The sequence below is a fragment of the Protopterus annectens genome, chromosome 1.part0 (assembly GCF_019279795.1).
Source record: "Protopterus annectens isolate FY-2018-M chromosome 1.part0, PAN1.0, whole genome shotgun sequence".
Lineage (NCBI taxonomy): Eukaryota > Metazoa > Chordata > Ceratodontiformes > Protopteridae > Protopterus > Protopterus annectens.
Genome location: NC_056725.1, coordinates 57377420 through 57396170, shown reverse-complemented (window position 1 = coordinate 57396170; position 18751 = coordinate 57377420).

Sequence of the window (18751 nt, the reverse complement as noted above, 5' to 3'; positions counted from 1 at the left end):
CTTTCAGGGCAGGATAAAGAGTGTAAGAGAGGTAGAATACTGGGATTAAGCAACACTTTGGTATTGTTGAAAGGTGGTTTCTTACTCTTTTCAAAGGTGCTGCTGAACAGGTAAAAAAAGAACAATTTGAAGCTCATAAAAATAGTATTTACGTAGCGCCACTAGAACTACTCTGAATGGAAGAAGCAGCATATAATATGGGCTTATGTCAATATTTTTGTAACTGCTATGACAAAGCTTCTTAGAAGTGAATATATTTTAGAATATACTGAATAATAAATGCATACTCATAGTTTGAAACAACAGTAGCTTCCCAAGCCATGCATGGTATTGTGGGCAGTAGCAAAGTAAAACTGCTTCTCTTACCAAAAGGGTAATGAATAAATTACCAAGGAAGGATGTTTTTATTGGTGATAACATTGATTCAGTAAAGAAATAGGGCCTATACTCGTACCTAAAAATTGTACTGGATGAGTAATTGAATCATTACACTGGTATCTACTTTATAATGATGGTACACAAAGGATTTTAAGTTCAGAAAAGCCCTTTTAGCAAGTAGAATAACATTTCTATAAAACAACTTAACATAACTTATCCTGGAAGAAAAATGTCCTTGTATTTTTATTTTTTATACTTGCTTGTGTAATGTATTTTTTGTCACAGAAGAGGGAATACTCAGAATCCAGTAATTTATAAGTTCATGTAGCAGTTCTTTGGTTCCTGAAACATCAAAACACTTGTCAGCCATTTTTCAGTGACAGATGTTTTTTATGTTGGATATTGTTTAAGCAATATCATTTTTTTCTGTTTTATCAGCCCCTAAACATGGTGTATTTGAAAAACATTTTCTACTTCAGAATTTACTTAATCACAACAGACTGGCTATTGCATGGAGATGAGTTATTTTAGACTTTAATGATATAAGTGCCTCTTTTGTTTGTGTTATGTCATGCACTTAGGATATTGGCTGCCAACACATGAAAACATCTAACTGTAAAATGCAGATTTTTTGATTGTACCAGTGAGGTCACAAACACATTGTACGTGGTGTTATATAATAACATGAAACTAATCTTTCACATGAGCCCTAGTACATCTCTGTTGTATAACAGAACATGTAAAATAATATGCAGAATTAATGGCCAAGCTCATCAATCTACTGAGCTCTACATACACTATGTGACTGTGAAGAAATCCATTATTCCATTGCACTGTCTTTCCCTAATGAGAAAAAAAGGACTTTGACATAAGTGAACTTCTTCAGTTAAAATAAGGAGTTTGCTGCATTTCTCAGAAGACTTTATACTACAAAAAGTATTTCTTTCTTAAACAATGACATCCACAGGAACATCATGGTGCTATTTCACACATGGAATTTTCAGTTACAAAAGTTTATGAATGTTTCCTCTGTGAATTATCATATTGTTTTTAATTGATCCATGCTTATATGATTATTTGAACTCAAAAGATTTAAAATTGGAGGTCGCTAATCAAAACAGCATCACTCACAGGGTCACAGAACACAACCTGTCACTGTACCTCCACACCTCCAAACTATATATATGGGCATTGATCAGCTATCTGCCTACAAACAGTAGTGCTGCCACATAAGCACAATAAGCGCCTGATGCCCCACCTGGCCTGAAACACTCCACTTGCTCTATAATGTGGTATCAGTATGGCGTTTCAGTGGAGGTGTTTGGTTGTTTTCCTCAGTGCCTGTTATAAGTATAGCAGTCCCAGGCAATCTCATCTCTGATTTGTAATGGTAAGTGTGCAGCCTACTGAAGCAGTGATACTACTCCACAGGTAATTTTAAGTCTGTCCACTAACCTGATTTTTAGATGTGTCCACATGGGCCCACTCAGTCCATACATGTTGCCTATTCCAGTATGTGAGAGTGATTTTGTTTGTAATAAACTACAGGACAAACATACCATATGATCTGCACTGAGGCCATAATACACATCAGTCAGTTCATATGATATTAATACTCTTCAAAACGCTTTTTAAATAATTTTAAGAATAGTGAAGCTATTTCATATGTAAACAAAAATTACTGATATAAACCTGCCTTTTGAAGCTAACTTTAAAATTATTCTACTCAAGACCACACCAGAGAATAGCTCATTAGATTTACATATTAAATGAGTGGCAACTATCAGAAAGAACATAGATTTTAAACTTATCCAGAGTTCACTTTATATTTTAACTTTTCTATTTTTCCTGAAATATTATGGCCCTTTCCAAGTGAGAGCGAAAATATAATCTTGTGCCTTTGTCAAAATAATTGCCACCCTACTGTTGACAAGTACCACAATTTGCAGCACTGCATACAGTGTCTAAAGAATAAACTATTTGTTTGAATTAACAAAAGGTTTTCACTTTTGAATTGATACAGGTGGTATTAATCATCCCGCAACACTCTGAGATCTTTGGATTTTCTCATGCTCAGCTGAGGTGTCCTCTAACTTGCAGCCAAACTGACCCATTAGCGTCACCCATACCGCCTGAAGCATATTCAAAGACTGTGATTTGCAAAGCTGCAACTGAGAATGAGGGAACATATCTTCTCCCTACTTTGACGTATGTATGTCACAGGGAGAAAAGAGTGCACCACCTTACATTTGTGGTTATGGGAGGAAACAACTTAGTTAAAAGTGTTGCAGCAAGTTTCAAAACTTTCTATTACTTTATCTGTATTAAATAAATATTACCACTACAGGAAAAAAAAGTTTTAATGAGTGCTTTCATCCAATGTTATACATACATTATCTTGTATGAATACATCCAAATATATCACATGACTATGAGAAAAGTAGAAGTAATAAATGATAAAATGTCACAGTTAGTATAACAATTTGCAATACTCATTTGCTGCCTTCTGACTAAAAACAAAATAACCATAATAACACAATGCTGCAGTCAACAAAAACTGAACAAGAAGATGATCACATTCTGAATATATGCAACTGTTACAAAAGTATTTGGTTATTTATTTATTTTTTTGGTAATTTTGATTTTAACAAGCTAACTGCACTAAGATGTTCATTCAGACCAGGTCCTCTGTCTGCTTGCAAATTAAGCTGCCACTGGAATCCTTTGCTTTCCAGTATTATATTGAAATCACCACTCATGTCCATCACCACCTGGTATAAACTTATTAAAATTAGGACATCTAATGCTGCCCTTGAAATGTGTATCGTTTTGGTTTTTACTCTGATAGCATAGATATATTCTTGCTGACAGCTTCATGCTGGTTTTCTAAACATAGAAGCTTCCATAAGAAGAGCAAGAACCAATGTATATAATTCCTACTGCTAACAATTAAAGTACCCTGGGGGTCCAATAAACATATCTAGGTAGTGTAAGCACACATTTAGACTGTCACTGATGTATGTTTACATCGAACATCCATTGCAAGAATATGTCCAGTTTGGCCTAATAATTTACAAGCGTTTCTGGAGGCCTGATTTCAAGAAGCTGTTTTTTTTTTCTATTTTTTATTAGTAAACTATGGAACCTTCCAAATAAGTTCTGACAGTTTGGTATTACCAAATATACTTTTTCAGTTATCGTCTGAATATATTTGATTGCAGCGCTATCAACAGATCAAAGTAATCCAAAAGCACATGTAAATCTTTCCCTGTTAATTCCCACTTGTTTCTTAACTTCTCTGCAATTTAAAATTGGTTGAAAACATAGTTTTCTTTTTGAAATCACTTTATTGGATATGGTTTCATCAAGAACATTTTGCTACAGCCTCTTTCAATGAGCATATCTCTTAAAAACTGAATCTAGGAAATGCAACACGCATATCAGACTTCGAGAATTGAATCCCTGAGATTGAGGACTAGTGCTAATGTCTTCCATAGAAGATACATTTCTGGACAAATGACAAGGAACTACTTCAAGTGATGGCAAAATAAATGCAGTTCACAGCCAGAAAAGAGGTAATTAACACATAAATGTGCTGAAGCCTTGGAAACAAGTGGAGATTTTTACAGAGCGCATTAAGGCTGAAGTTCATTAGAGAGAGAGGAAGGAACCCCTACATGAAGTGCAGATAGGGGAATTGTGGTCAAAAGTACAAAAACAGGTGGTGCCAGAATTCTTCATTAAAAATTAGAGGATTGTCCTCTTAAATGCCTGGGGGAAGTAAAGTAATAGAAAATAATATAAACATCAACTGGAATGAAGTTTAGACTGAGGTCTTTCAAAGCACCAAAGTCACAGGAGCAGAACAGTATGTAAGAGAAGAAATTAAAAAAAAGTTCCATGATGTTATTAAAGGTAATTACAGACTGACTGGAAAACCCCAACCTTACAAGTCTCAACCCTTGATGGAAGTATTAGATTCTGTAATAACTTTAAGAAGCTGCATCCCATTTCACAGTTTGATAGCTATCCCATGCACAGAACTGACAAGTTGATACAGAGCTAGGGAAAGGAAGATACTTGACAACACTAGACTTGATGAAGGAATAATAGCAGTTAACCAGATAATGTCTAAATTAATCAGTTACATCCCCAGGGCCCTTTCCTTTAAAGATGGGAACAACATCTGCTTTCTGCTGTTTGATCACCTTAACAGAACCTGAAACAGCTGAAGTATTTGCTGAAACAGTAATTTTAACTGAGAACTGTAATGTGTATGCCAGTTCATTGTGTGAAACTGCACATTTTAAATGTCTTTGTTGTATGTATTGTTGTTTACTTATTTGGTCTATCAATCATCTATAGCAAGCATTTTGTTGGTGATGTAATTTTCCTGTGGGTTCCACACTGTGATTTAAATAGTATGTATACCAGAGTGTATACTCTGATGGCAGTATGCAACCTCTAAAGGAAGATTTTTCAGTTCATTTAAGTTTTATGATTTTGAAATACTGACTTTAAGTCTAATCAGTTAAATGTTTGAGTGTAGAGTCTTTATAAGGAATATTTACTGTGTGCAGGACTGTATCTAGCTGAATATTCTGTCAGTATCATAGATGACAAGGGAAAATAGTACAGGATTTGAATAAAATTGTTTTCTCTTTTAATAAGTACTTTTGTCCCATGTTTGGGTCCATAGATTATAAGGAATGTGTAGGCAGTTTTTCTTTGGAACAGTTTTCTTTTTATTTATGTTTAGTATTGTTTATGAAACAGTAAAATCAAGCACAACTCAACTGTATCCATTACTTGGTGAAATTGAGATCATGTTTTTTAAACTTGCAATTAAATTTATGGCCAAAAGTACATCTTTTAATTTATTTCTAAAAAGACTGATGCCCCCCGAATTATATTGAATTAAAGATCAACAGCACAATTATCTTATTTATCCAAGAGTTTTTTTTTATCAATTAGTGGATTATTTTCAAAAAAAGAAATAATGGAATATTCACACTTTTCCACAAGGGTTTCTTAATTATAATCTGTTGGTACAGAAAAACTGGCATTGCTTGACACAGTTTGTAAATCCTTTGACAAGTCTAAAAAATGCTGTTTCTTATTTGATTGCCAAAGCATTTGACTCAGAGAATCTTGTTGATATACTGTGTAGTTTACAAAGTTAGGATTAGGACAAAGTGCTTTACAGTGGTGTATTTCTTACTTGCTTGAAGCATCTGCTGTACCAAGATAAAGTCAATGATTGTCTGACTTTGTCCCTCTGTACAGCAGGGTTCAGCAAGGTTCCTTATATGGTTCTGCATTTTCTTGTCGTAAAGACTACATTGGGCACTTTAAATTTGAAATCAGCATCACTAATTTATGCAGACATTTTTTTCTTATGGTTTAATTTTAAATACTATTATATAGACATTACAATCATGGTTTCAAACATTACCTCAGTTGAACACTCATAGACAATAACTCCTAAGAAAACCCATAGAGTGATGTTCATCCTAAGAAGACACGTAGCATGGTATCTGTCCTAAGAAGGCACATGATATGGTGTTTGTCCTAGGAAAATACACAGCATGGTGTGTGTTCATCCTAAGAAAACACAATATGGTGTGTAAGATATGCAAATAGTCATAGCACTTGAGCGGGCATATATGTATAGTTAGCTTAGTTATGAATACTCCGTTTTCATTTAGTGGGATTGTACAGATTAATTATAAATTCAGATTTATCAGTGGTCAGCAGTGTTATGCCCTGTTAATAAGGACTTGTCTATAGAATTGAAAATGATGCTTAGAAAATCCTTATCTGTTTATCTTGCAAATTTGATTTTGTTGTGCTGGCTGTGGGGTATGATATTTAAGAAGTTTAAAAGTATTGTATGATTTGAGTCTACATTTTATGTCATTGTGATTTATGTGTAAAGAATGTGGCATCATGTTTATATATGATATTATTATACAGTTCTTATTATAGGGACTTGTCCCCTCTGTTATTCAGTTATTTAAAAAAGCTGTGTTATATCATTGAACAAAGTTCTCTTGTGCTATTCGGAATTGGCTTTATTGTTTGAAATCCAAGGCTCAAAATTTGTGTATATGATTGTCTTCTATTATAGCCTTGTGTTTAAGAATAGCTCCTTTTGACTACTGAGTTGATTTTAAACATATTGGTTCTAAACACGTGCAATATGAATACATTTATTTGTTTTAATACTTTTCTGTGAGGTCAAGAAACATAACAGAGGTTTTTTCCCTTGGGAGGTATAAGTAAAACAAAAAACAATGATGAACATTAACTACCTAACCTAAAATACCTCATTTATCTTATTTCAACATTGTTTAAATAATCAGAACCTCTGGATTTCATTTTATTCAGAGATTAAAGAACATTGCTTAGCTTGTCATCTGTTAGCCATTCGATAATACATATGGCCTAATCTAGTTCTGCTGTCACTGGGACCTAAATTAAAAAGAAAATAAGACATCCTGTGAGGTAAATCTACATTATTTCCTGTTAATAAGTTAGTTGTTTATCAGAGGAGAAGGAAATTACTGATGTATCTATCTGGCTTTGGTAAATTAACTCACTAAATTTCTCCAACATTTTTATAGTACATCCCTTCTAAGCATCAGTAGTCAACAAAATCTATTTGTTAGATTTGTTCTTAAGCTATCTTAATGGGTAGGGAATACCCTTCTTATTTTTCAAAGACTGCATAGTAAACTTGTTCTTATGCTTATAGCCATGTCTGCTGCCATATCTACTGCATTCCTGAATTAAAACGATACAACCAGTCAAGCTTACATCATAGCTCCCAGTTGTATTATTTTATTTGTGTTTGATTACCAGGACTGTGTGACTGGGTCATGTGTGATCTTTTGAGCAGAAGCCTGTGGAGAAAACTCCACAAAATTACACATTCTAACAATAAAAAAAATGTAGATCTTCTTCTCTTTTGGCTGTTTCCATTAGGGGTCACCATGGTGGATCATCTGTTTCCATTTCTTCCTGTCCTCTGCCGCTTGCTCCATCACACCAACCACCTGCATGTCATCTCTCACCATATCGATAAACCTTATCTTAGACCTTCCTCTCTTCTACTTACCTGGCAGCTCCATCCTTAAAATCCTTTTCCCAATATGCCCAGCATCCCCCCTCAGCACATGTCCAAATCAACCCAATCTGCCTCTTTGGTTTTGTTTCCAAACCGTCCAACCTGAGCTGACCCTCTAATATACTGATTCCTAATCCTGTTCATCCTCATCACACCCAGTGCAAACCTTAACATCTTTAATTCTGCCATGTCCTGCTCTGACACTTGCCTTTTTGTCAATGCCACCATCTACAACCCATATAACATAGCTGGTCTCACTACCCACTTGTTATAACATAGCTGGTCTCACTACCCTCTTGTAGACCTTCCCTTTCACTCCTACTGGTACCCGTCTGTCACAAATCACTCCTGACAGTCTTCTCCACCCATTGCTCCCTGCCTGTACTCTTTTCTTCACCTCTCTTCCACACTCACCATTACTCTGAACTGTTGATCCCAAGTACTTAAACTCATCCACCTTCGCCAACTCTACTCCCTGCATCCTCACCATTCCTCTATCCTCCTTCTCATTCACACACATATATTCTGTCTTAGTCCTGCTGACCTTCATTCCTCTCCTTTCTAGAGCATATCTCCATCTTTCCAGGGTCTCCACAGCCTGGGCCCTACTCTCACTACAGATCATACCTCTCAACCTGAAAACACCAAAATCTGGACAAAGGCCCATGAAAAATAGGTACAAATCTGTACACAAATTAACATATTTACATACATAGTTAGGTAACCCTGCCTACTCCAGTGGAATCATGGGATACCAACCCAAACTGAAGAACAGGCAACCAAAATATGCCCCCCCCCAGACCCTGTAGTAAATGGTAACCATTTATTTGAAATGTGTAGCAATGATGTTCACTGGGAAGGCAGAAAATTAATTTTGTTTTTGGTGACTTGCAGTATGTGGGTTTTGTGGTAAAAGTAGGGCATTTAATGGCAGGCAATAGTCTAATCTTAACAAAAGAAAATTATAGTTTGCTAGGACCTCCAAAAATAATTCTCCATGGCCTTCCTATCAGTGGCATAGCTAGTGTTTGTGCCACCAGGGCTGTCTTTGAGTTTGCTGCCCTTCCCCCTCACAAAATCATGGTCGAATGGTGCCCCCCCCATACATTGCCCTACCTCTTGCAGCCATTCCAGTGTCCCATTACTTGGCTATTTTGCCCCATTTACCATAAACACTGTAATGTGCATACTGCTTTACTTCTGCAATGATTATTTGAATTTCATTTAAAACTTTTATTTTACATTTTATAGCACAAATACTAATAGACATCTGCTAAACAAAGCAATGCAGTCTCACAATGAAAATGGATTTAGGATTAAAACTTCTCTGCCCTTGAAACTCACATTCATTGAAACAGCATTGAAACCTACATTCAAAGAAAATGCATCTGGCCAGTGGTGGATAAAGATTACCTTTGGACTGTTTTAAAATCATAGGCCTCTTGCACATGAAACATACATGTGTTCTTTGATACACCTTCCTGAGTGTATTAAATTATATTCCTTGTATAATACAGCACACTTGTTAGAGTATGTTTTAAATGTATTGTTTTTTTTCCAGTAAGTAATGAAACATAACACATGAACCAATAATAAGAAAACTGCCCAATTCAGAACATTTCCCTCATAAAAGTCTACTTAAACTTCTACAATCCACCAGTTAGGCAACAAGACTTAGGCTTGCTGCCTTTGTAAATGACAACTTTAAAAAAAAAATACAAAAAAGGGATCAATGAATGACATTCTCTAACTTGGTCTGCATATATTTGCCATCTGATTACAGAGTTTGCTTCTGCATTTTAAAACTAATGGAGTATCAGGTTTAACTATTTTATTCTCTCTGCCACTACCAATTTTCAATTACAGGTGCAGGAAGTCATTCCTTGACAGTACAAGTAATAAGAGTTCAGTGATCTGTTTTAATATAAGTTGTCTTTTATACATGCAGCAAGTACCAAAATACCTTAGAGCTTCCTGCATTTGTAAAGGAGGACTGGTAGACAAAACTCATTCTGTGGAAAAGAGGCAGCGGAACACAGCAGTAAAATTCAAGAATTTACTCCCAGAACAAACAGTAGTACAAACAGTAAGCACTTTCACAGCAGCAGCTGCTTCATCAGACAAATAAAGATCCAAACTGTAGTACTTTTAAACTGCAAAGCAGCCAATTAGCATGCAAAAACAATTAGTAATTAACAAGAGCCCTTAAAGCCACACCAGAAAATGCAGCTCAAAGCTCATTGTATAAATACAAAAACATTTCATTCATCAAAACATATAAAGCATTTCATTCAACAGCCAAAGAATGCAGCTCAGAACTCATTATATAAACATGAAAACATTTCATACTTAAAAGCATATAAAACATTTAATTCATAAAAACATTATAAAAATACTGAACATAATTAATATCTATCTGGCTACCTATTCATTAAAACTGGTTCAATAGAAAATTTATCATTGAGGCCTTTCCCCGTATTAGCTTTCATTCTAATAATCCAGTTCAATTCTTTGCTTTCTACCTTAGTTCTATGTGGGCACCCCCCTTATACCCACATTGACTGTTTCAACAACCATAAACTTAAAATTGTGCTGAGCACCTAGTAACATGATGTGCTTAGATAAAGCATTAGTCTCAGCTCTCCTGGAGATATCATATTGATGCTTCCCCATCCTGTCTCTTAGCCTGCGTGTTGTCATCCCAATGTAGAAACAGTAACAAACCATGCAGTAGGCTAAATAAACTAGATTCACTGTGTTACAGTTAGCTCTGGCTCTGAAAAACATATTTTTATGCATATCTGGATGTTCAAATGCAGCACTACTGTCAATCAAATGACAGTAGTTACATGCCCGACAAGGAAATGTACCAATATTAAGCTGTGCATCAGTAATGGAGTTAAACGTTGGATAACATAGCAATTTCTTAAGTGATCTCTTATTCTTATAGATATAGCTCGGGGCTTCTCCTACTATTGATTCCACTCTCTCATTAGATCAAAGTATGTCCCAGTGTTTAGCATTGAGTGGTTGAAGAGAAATATGGCTTACCTTCCTGAGTTCTAGATGTATATGCTCGAGCTGTAACCGGGTTAATGTCTTTCTTATTATAACTCCTCTCAAGGAATCACTGTTCCATATGTTTCAATTCACAAGAGACGGTGGAGTCGCCTGCTGTCAGTCTGGATGTTCTTAACATCTGTGCTGTCACAACATTATTAAAAATGTGCCCAGGATGCATACTCTGTCTGTGGACAAACGTATTCCTATGGCAACTTTTCCTATAGATTTCAGAAATAAAAGTGTCATCAAGTCCCCTGGTAATCCTAACATCAAGAAAATCCATACTTACAGTAGAGCTACTGGCCATCATGTTAGGATTACCAGGGGACTTGATGGCGCTTCTATAGGAAAAGTTGCCAAAGGAATAGATAGGATAGAATCTGGGACATGTTCAAAATATTAGTGCTTTTAACTTATGACATTGACAGATTAAAAGAATATGAATTAATAGACATTTTCCTTTAGAAAAAGAAGTCTGTAACTTTAATTATTTATCATTTTTTATTTGGTGTAGTTCAATACTCTTCTCTAAACTTTACCAGTTTTAGGAGGGATTAAGAGGGACAGAGCTAATATCTGAGCAAAAATCAGAAACATTTGAAGGGTTGGGAGGGTGACCTAATGGTTAACGTGTTTGCCTTACAAACACAAGTTGCATAGTTTGTGTCTCTCAAGGGATAATTGGCTAGGCTTAAAATGGCTTGCAAGGACAGTTAGCCTAGTACTAATCTATGAACCTATAAGGTGTGATGTGCAGTCATCAGAGTGGTCAGGAATGACCTTTCTGGCAAATGGGTTTTCTCAGTTGCAGAAAAAAATGTGAGTTCTTTTCCAGAAATATTTTGAATATACTCAAATGTTAGTGCTTGTTTGATACTCTGTGCTATCTAACAAAAGCATATGCTGTGCTGGAAAACTTTGCAAAGATGTTCTCTAATTAGCAGTGCTTTGCAGAGATTTTCCTAAAGGAAAACTCTACCTTCTGTTACAGTTTAACTCAAACCTTTGGATTCTTTTCTACCTATAATATGGTCCAAGTATAGTACTTTATTCAACTTTCATTTCCTTGCCTTGGAATCAAAGGAAGGGAGAGTCTACCCACTTTTTTAAGCTTAACGTCTGACATGCTATGCAGAGGAATTTGTCTCTGCATGCATGGCATACCACAGAGACAGAGAAATTTGTAGTTTACCCTGTCGGGGAGTGCTGACAATCTTACATGGGCAATTAATCCTGCTGTTGTGAGGAGCTTGGCAGCTGCAGTAAAGAAGACAGATGTGTAAAACTGTTTTCCACTGTCTTTATTGCAGATTGGAAGAGAACTTAAAGTGATTTACAACTGCTTCCAATGTAGCCATGCTTTTCATAGTAAAACAAAGTAATTAGATTAGTCAAGGGTTTAAAGGCTGTTTATACTACTTTATATATTAGGATGACTTATAGTAAATGTATTAACAAAGATGTCTGTGACATTTACAGAAAAGTAAAAAAATACTTTTTTTCTTGTAAAGTATCAATACTTGTTAACTATTTGCATGCCCCCTCCCCACCAGGACAGAAATGCCCAAGTCAGGACTGTTGTGCAGAAAGTGAGACAAGTGGCAAGCTTATCAAATAGGTGCACTGATACTATTTATAACAAGGTGTTTTATGCTTTATTGTGACATCTCTCCAGTGGTGGATACATACATGGAGCACAGTTCCATGGAAAGAGCGTCATCCACTGACTTTGAGTCAGTCCTTAAACAGAAGGAGTGAATGAGCATTTTCCAGTAATCTTATATTTCAGCGATTTGGTCAAGGTGAATTCAAATTCAGTGAAATGAGTTTTCAATGAAACAAAGTAGACCCATATATATATATATATATATATATATATATATATATATATATATATATATATATAGGTCTAGGAATATTCACTGAAAGCACATTTCACTGAAAGTCAAATGACTGTGCACAAATCACTGAAAGCTCAATTCACTGAAAACACAATTCACTGAAACACATTTCACTGAAAGTTATATATGGCCTTTTCCCCACTGTAGTGCGAGCCTGGAGTTAGTATATCTAGTAAGGGGTGTGTGTGGGGTGCACTGCCCCCCACATTGGGGGGTGTGGGGGGAGTAGCCCCCTCCACATAGTTTGGATATATATTATGTTCAGAAAAGAGTACTTTATTGGAATTGCAAGTATCCATGTATATAGTTCAAAATATTTTAAATAGGTGGGGGGCTTAAGTGTATATGTATTGAGCAGTGCAATTAATTAATTGATAAAATCTTGAGATATCTCTGCTTTAAACTTATAAATGCTTTTGCTTTAATAGAAGCTTTGCAGATTGCCATACAAATTTATAACTATGGCGTTTTTCCTCCATCAGTATTCATTGAAAAGGGGTTTAAATTCTCTTTGGACGTTTACCATTGCAGACATGAAAATGCAGATATGTCTGTAACATATTTATGAATGGAGCATTTTCACTTGACAGCCACATTGTGCTTGTTTCATTGGCACTGCTTGTGTTCATATTGGTCACCGAACCATGGTACTTAAGATACTTAATGTGTGGCAACACTTATACATGTTTTCAAAGAATGCATTAGTCAACTATGTTACACAGTATTAATAAATCACATTTGAAAAATATTGTACTTGGATTAGAATATGGACAACCATTTATTATTCATCAAATTGTGGTGAACATTATTTTTTCAATTAGTGCTGATTGAGGTAAAAAAATTACTTGCAACACATGTCAAGTTGGGTGGGAGGTGGCATAATGGTAAAGGTGTTTATCTTACGGACAGAGTGCAGGGTTTGATTCTCAAATAGGATAACTGGCTAGGCTTAAAACAGCCAAAAAGTCCAAGTAGCCTATTACTAACCCATGAGCCTATGTTCAGATAGAAGGAAACCAAAATATATGAACGTAGACATTTATAGTCCAACACTTGTGGAGTTTACCATATGTAGAGTGATATATTAGTGGGTAGTCAGGGGTTCCTATTACGTGATCGAAGTTTTACAACTTCAAACACTATATGCTCGAACCAATATGTTCAAAGTTGTAAACCAGCGAATACTTAAAAAAAACGAAAAGAAAAATTAAAAAACTTACCTGATTGTTTTAACAAGGGGGCAAGCCCCCCTGCACCCCCCACACATCCCGCTCTTTAAATATACCAACTCTGAGATCGCACTACAGCGGAGTAAAGGGAAATCTTCCCTTTCTGCACTGTACTGCATTATAGTGCGGTCTCGGAGTTGGTATATTTAAAGAGTGGGGTGTGCAGGGTGGCTCGTCCCCCTGCTTAAAACAGTCAGGTGAGTTTTTTATTTTTTTTAACGTTTTCGAACTTTTACAACTTTGAACATATGTGTTCGACCATATGGTGTTCGAAGTTGTAAAACTTTGACAACATAATAGGAACCCAGTAGTCAGAACACTGCCCCTCTCTAGTAGCACAGAAAGTAGCTATGATTATCATTTTACATGAGATGATTACAGAACTACTTGGCAGACCATAAACTGGGGAAATCATGCAAAAGACAAAACATACACAGACGACAAATGTAAAAGAGAGCATGAGCAAGAGAATATCCTAGATAACATAATTTGATATAGTCTCTGTGGGGAAGTGGGCTGAAAATAGAATGAGCAGGGAAAGACATTGTAGAAAGGAAACGTTTTGTACATTAAACATACCAACACTTATTACAGTAAAGGTGAACATGCAGTGCAAAGCTATGAATTTATGTAGGCACCACCACCATTGTTAATAACAGACTAAAGAAGCATAACATAGAAACAGTACTGTGATATTTGTGTATGTGTACTAAAAAGGAATAAAGGGACAGGGCATAGGTTCATACAAAGTTGTTAAGCATGCAGTCCAGGTGACTATTACTATATTTAGCTCAAATTCACAATTACTGCAAAGCACTGCCTAGTTAAGTGGCTTGCTCAAGGTCACATGGTAGGAAATTAAGATGGAAAAAACTCAAACCATGTACTCTTAGCACTGGAAATAGAAATTTAGTCCTCTGCACTTACTGCCGGATGCATAATAACTTCTTTTAGAACAGGAATGGGTTGCTGCATGCCTTAATTAATTGATTGTTGTAACCATCAGAAGCTCAATTTCCTGGAAATGCACAGAGTAATTTCTAAGTCTTACAGAGCTCAGAGCGTAGGTAGTACATCTGTCATTATCAAGAAGTCAGTTTTGCTGGAGTGATTGTGTTGTGTATTAACAAATCAGTTAATGAGCAGAATAACATTAAAAGAGAAAAACATTGTGCCAGAAGGCATCTGTGCCACAAAAAAAGAAAGTTATTGATGGTAAGAAGTAGTACAGAGCAGCATATTAAGGAGAAAAAAAACATAACGTTAAGTATAAACAAATGCACCTGATAAAGAATTTCCTACAATATCCACCCTTTCCCCACAAAAAATCTTCATATAGCAGAATAACAAGAAAAGATAGAAAATATAATACCACAAGACATTATACATCAGAAAAAATAGTCATCCAAAGTAAAGGAATGAAAATTGGTCATATTTTGTTATAAGCTTATTTTGTAAGGGAAAGAACCTGACATTAGTTATAAAGCACATGAAAATAAAACATTTCTACAAAATCCTGGCCAAAAAAAAAAATCAGCCCATTGTAGGCACTGGGGAACAGATCAATTCCCTTCTGGCACTGGGGAACAGATCAATTCCCTTCCTTTCCAGTGGTAGCTGTCACTTACATGTGAAACTGCAAGGATCTCTTACTGCAGTGGCAGTTTTTGTTGGAGTTTTGTGTGGTTCCTGGCTTCTCAGTGAGTTCTGACAATGCAGAAATAGTGAGGGGTGGGGAGGGGGCTGTCAATTAATCATGGACTATGAAAAGATACTTTGAAGTTCTCTTGTTTGGTGCCGATGTCTCCATTGGCACCGATTGACGAGAAACGCAAGCACACTTCTGATGGTTCATCTTTGGAACCAAAAGTTAAGGTTCTGAGGCTGTTGGAGCAGACAGAATCTTTGGCCCCAACAGCTTCACCGGTGCCTTCTACAACAGTTATAACAATTGTTCCTAGTATAGTGACTGCAGCTCCAACCTTGACCATGGCTCCAACATTGGTGCCAACTGCCACTCCAACCAGTTCAGTGCCCATTTCACCCTCGGTGCAGATGGTACCAAACTTATTGTTGTCCTCAGAACCCAGGTCTGTTTTTTATCCATCCTTGGACCGGTGCCCAGTCTATTCATGGAATGACCCGACTCACCTTCTGGTTTATCCATGTGCTCCACCAGAAGTCTTTCTGAGGCTGATGTTAGGTTAGTGGATCAGATCTTGGAAACTCAGGGTCTTCCGTCCTCTTCTCAAGCCCCTCTCCCCTCTGGTGCAGTGGGTTTTTCTCTATCCACCCCTACATATTCTCCTCATCTAACCTCGATGCACCCTTCAGAGTTTTTGACTTCAGCATCCCAGGTACTGATAGCTTTGGTGCCAACAGCACTTCTGTCTTTGGAACCGAGTTTAGCCCTGACTCCCTCGGTGCCTTCGGCACTGTCAGCTCCCTGGGACCATGTCTTTGCCATCAGGCCCAGGGGATTCAAGCTGACTCTGAGTTTTTCCATGGAGCCAGCCAGGTCCCTGTTGGCTACATCGGCAGTGGACCCTTCCATGGTTCCGGTCTGTCAGGTGGGGCTCTCAGGGCAGGGTGTGACTGTGACCTCAGTTCTGAGTTTGTCTGTCTTGGTTCTGGGCTCCCATCCCTCCTCAGGGGGTCCTGCCTATCAGGCTATAGAAAGGGCTTTAGCCACTTCATATCATGTGGCCCCTGGGTTATTGGAGTTTTCCCTGTAACCCCAGGTTCTTCAGTTCAGCCACCAACCTCTTCACCTGGACAGTGTGCACCACACTCGCAAGACTTGCCTTCTAAAGGCACTCCCTCTTCCAACTCCTCCTCAAATGTCCCCACTGAAAAGCCCCCTCAGAAGAGATCATGTCAGAGGAAACACCTTGATTCTCCTGAAGAATCCATCACAGAGGATATGGATTTCAATGAAGGGGAAGGGCTCCCCACGGTCACCCTCCCTCCCCAGAGGACATCTCCTTTGGAGACATTCTAGAGATCCTAAAACAGAGGGGTGACTGGAAGTCCAAAGACACTTCCTTGGAGCAATCTATGTACTTGTAGGCCTTTGGTGCATGCCCATCTACCTCCTGGGTGACCCCGCCCGCTGGCGATGTGATTACACTAATGGCTCAGTGGGCTTGGAAGGCTCCTGATGCCATGTTACCAGTTCCCCAGAGACTGGGCAAAATCCTTACTGCTGCAGAAGACCAGCCACATTGGGCTAAGAGCGTGGTAGTAGATGCCATGGTGGTAGTGGCCACCACAAAAAAAAGAATTAGCTGAGGAAATTTCTACTATTCATGCCCCAAACCATGAGTCCAGGAGAATGGACAGATTTGGAAAGCTGGTATATGCATCTTTGACCTTCTAAATCAGGTCCTTGAACTTCTTGACACATTTCACAAGGCTCCAGAGGGATCTGGTCAAGGGGCTGTCAGATATCCTGGTGGGAGCTGTGGCTGAGGGGTCCAGGAAAAAGTGGCCTCCCAACTAGCTACACTGGAGTCTATTTCAAATTCATCCATGAGACTCATTGTGCATGCAGCCGAAGGGGTGAACAGGTCAGCAGCTTCAGGTTTTGCAATTCAGAGGCATGCTTGGATGTGCCTGTGTGAATTTGCAGAACCATTCAAATCTTCCTTTGTCAATGCCCCCTTTGATGGGTCCTCCTGGTTTGGTCCCAAAGTAAGGAAACTCTGTCCAGGTGTGAAAAGGAATGGAAAGACTTTGTCTGCCTTGGGTGTACATTTTTCCACTCCTTAGTGATCCTTCTCCAGGAATCAAAGGAGTGGTAAAATGTAGTTCAAGAAGTCACAGAAGTCTTTCTAGGACACACATAGCTCGGCCTCCCCTCGGGGCAGAGGGGGGAGTTATAGTGGAAGACATCATCCCAGAAGGATGGGTGGTCCACAGAATCAGGGTTCCAGGGACTCACTATCTGGTCAACCCTATCGGCGCTCCTGAAGGGTGGCCCAATTGCTTACCTCTGGAAACAGTTGAGGGGAGATTTTCCTTGCATCCAAATACCTGTTGACACACAACCACCGATGCCCGGGTGCTAAGGATCATTTCCAGAGGTTATCTAATCTGCTTCACCATTTACCCAAGATCCCCAGCAAGTTTCCCTAATGTTACACCCAGTCAGTGAGTTCAAGCAGCAAAAGAAATAACAAAGCTGCTAGAAAATAGTCATCCAAGAAGGCCCACCAGACCAACTAGGATCCAGTTTTTACTCAAGATTCTTTAATGTCGAAGAAAACTGGGAACGGGAGGCCAGTGTTGGATCTCAGTGTTCTGAAAAGTTCATCCAACAAGCAAAATTCCAGATGGACACTGTTCAGTCAATTCTCCCTTTCTTAGAGAAAGACTATTGGATGTGCTCTATCAACTTTCAAGACGTGTATTACTACATAAAGCTGGACAAATGCTAGAGAAAGTTTCTCCACTCCCAAATGAGAGCCAGTTATTTCCAGTTCAGAGTGCTGCCCTTTGGTCTCAGCACAGCCCCTAGGGTGTTCATCAAATGTATGGCAGCAGTCACAGCACATCTGAGACTGCACGGATTCTGAGTGTTTCCTTACTTAGATGACTGATTCCTCACTGGACCCATCTACTTCTACAAACTATGAACTGCATTCTGAATCTAGCCATTCAGTTGGGCATAATGGTCAATCCTACAAAATCTCAGCTAACTCCTACACAGGACATGGAATTTATCGGAGCTCACCTCAGCACTGTCTCTTGCATAACATTGCTTCCACTACACAGATTACAGAAAATTCAGTCACAGATCCTTCCTCTTCTTCACTCAGACAAAACTCCTGCTTATCTAATTCTGCAGGCATTGGGTTCCATTGCAGCAGCCATTACACTGGTTCCATTGGCAAGGTTTTACATGAGACTTCTCAATGGTTACATGTAGACCAAATGACTATTCTAACCCACTCCTTGAACTATTTGGTTTTCATACCCAGTCAATGCAAGAATGATCTATCCTGGTGGATGCACTCAGAGGAGATTTTTCAAGGCCATCCCTTTATTTC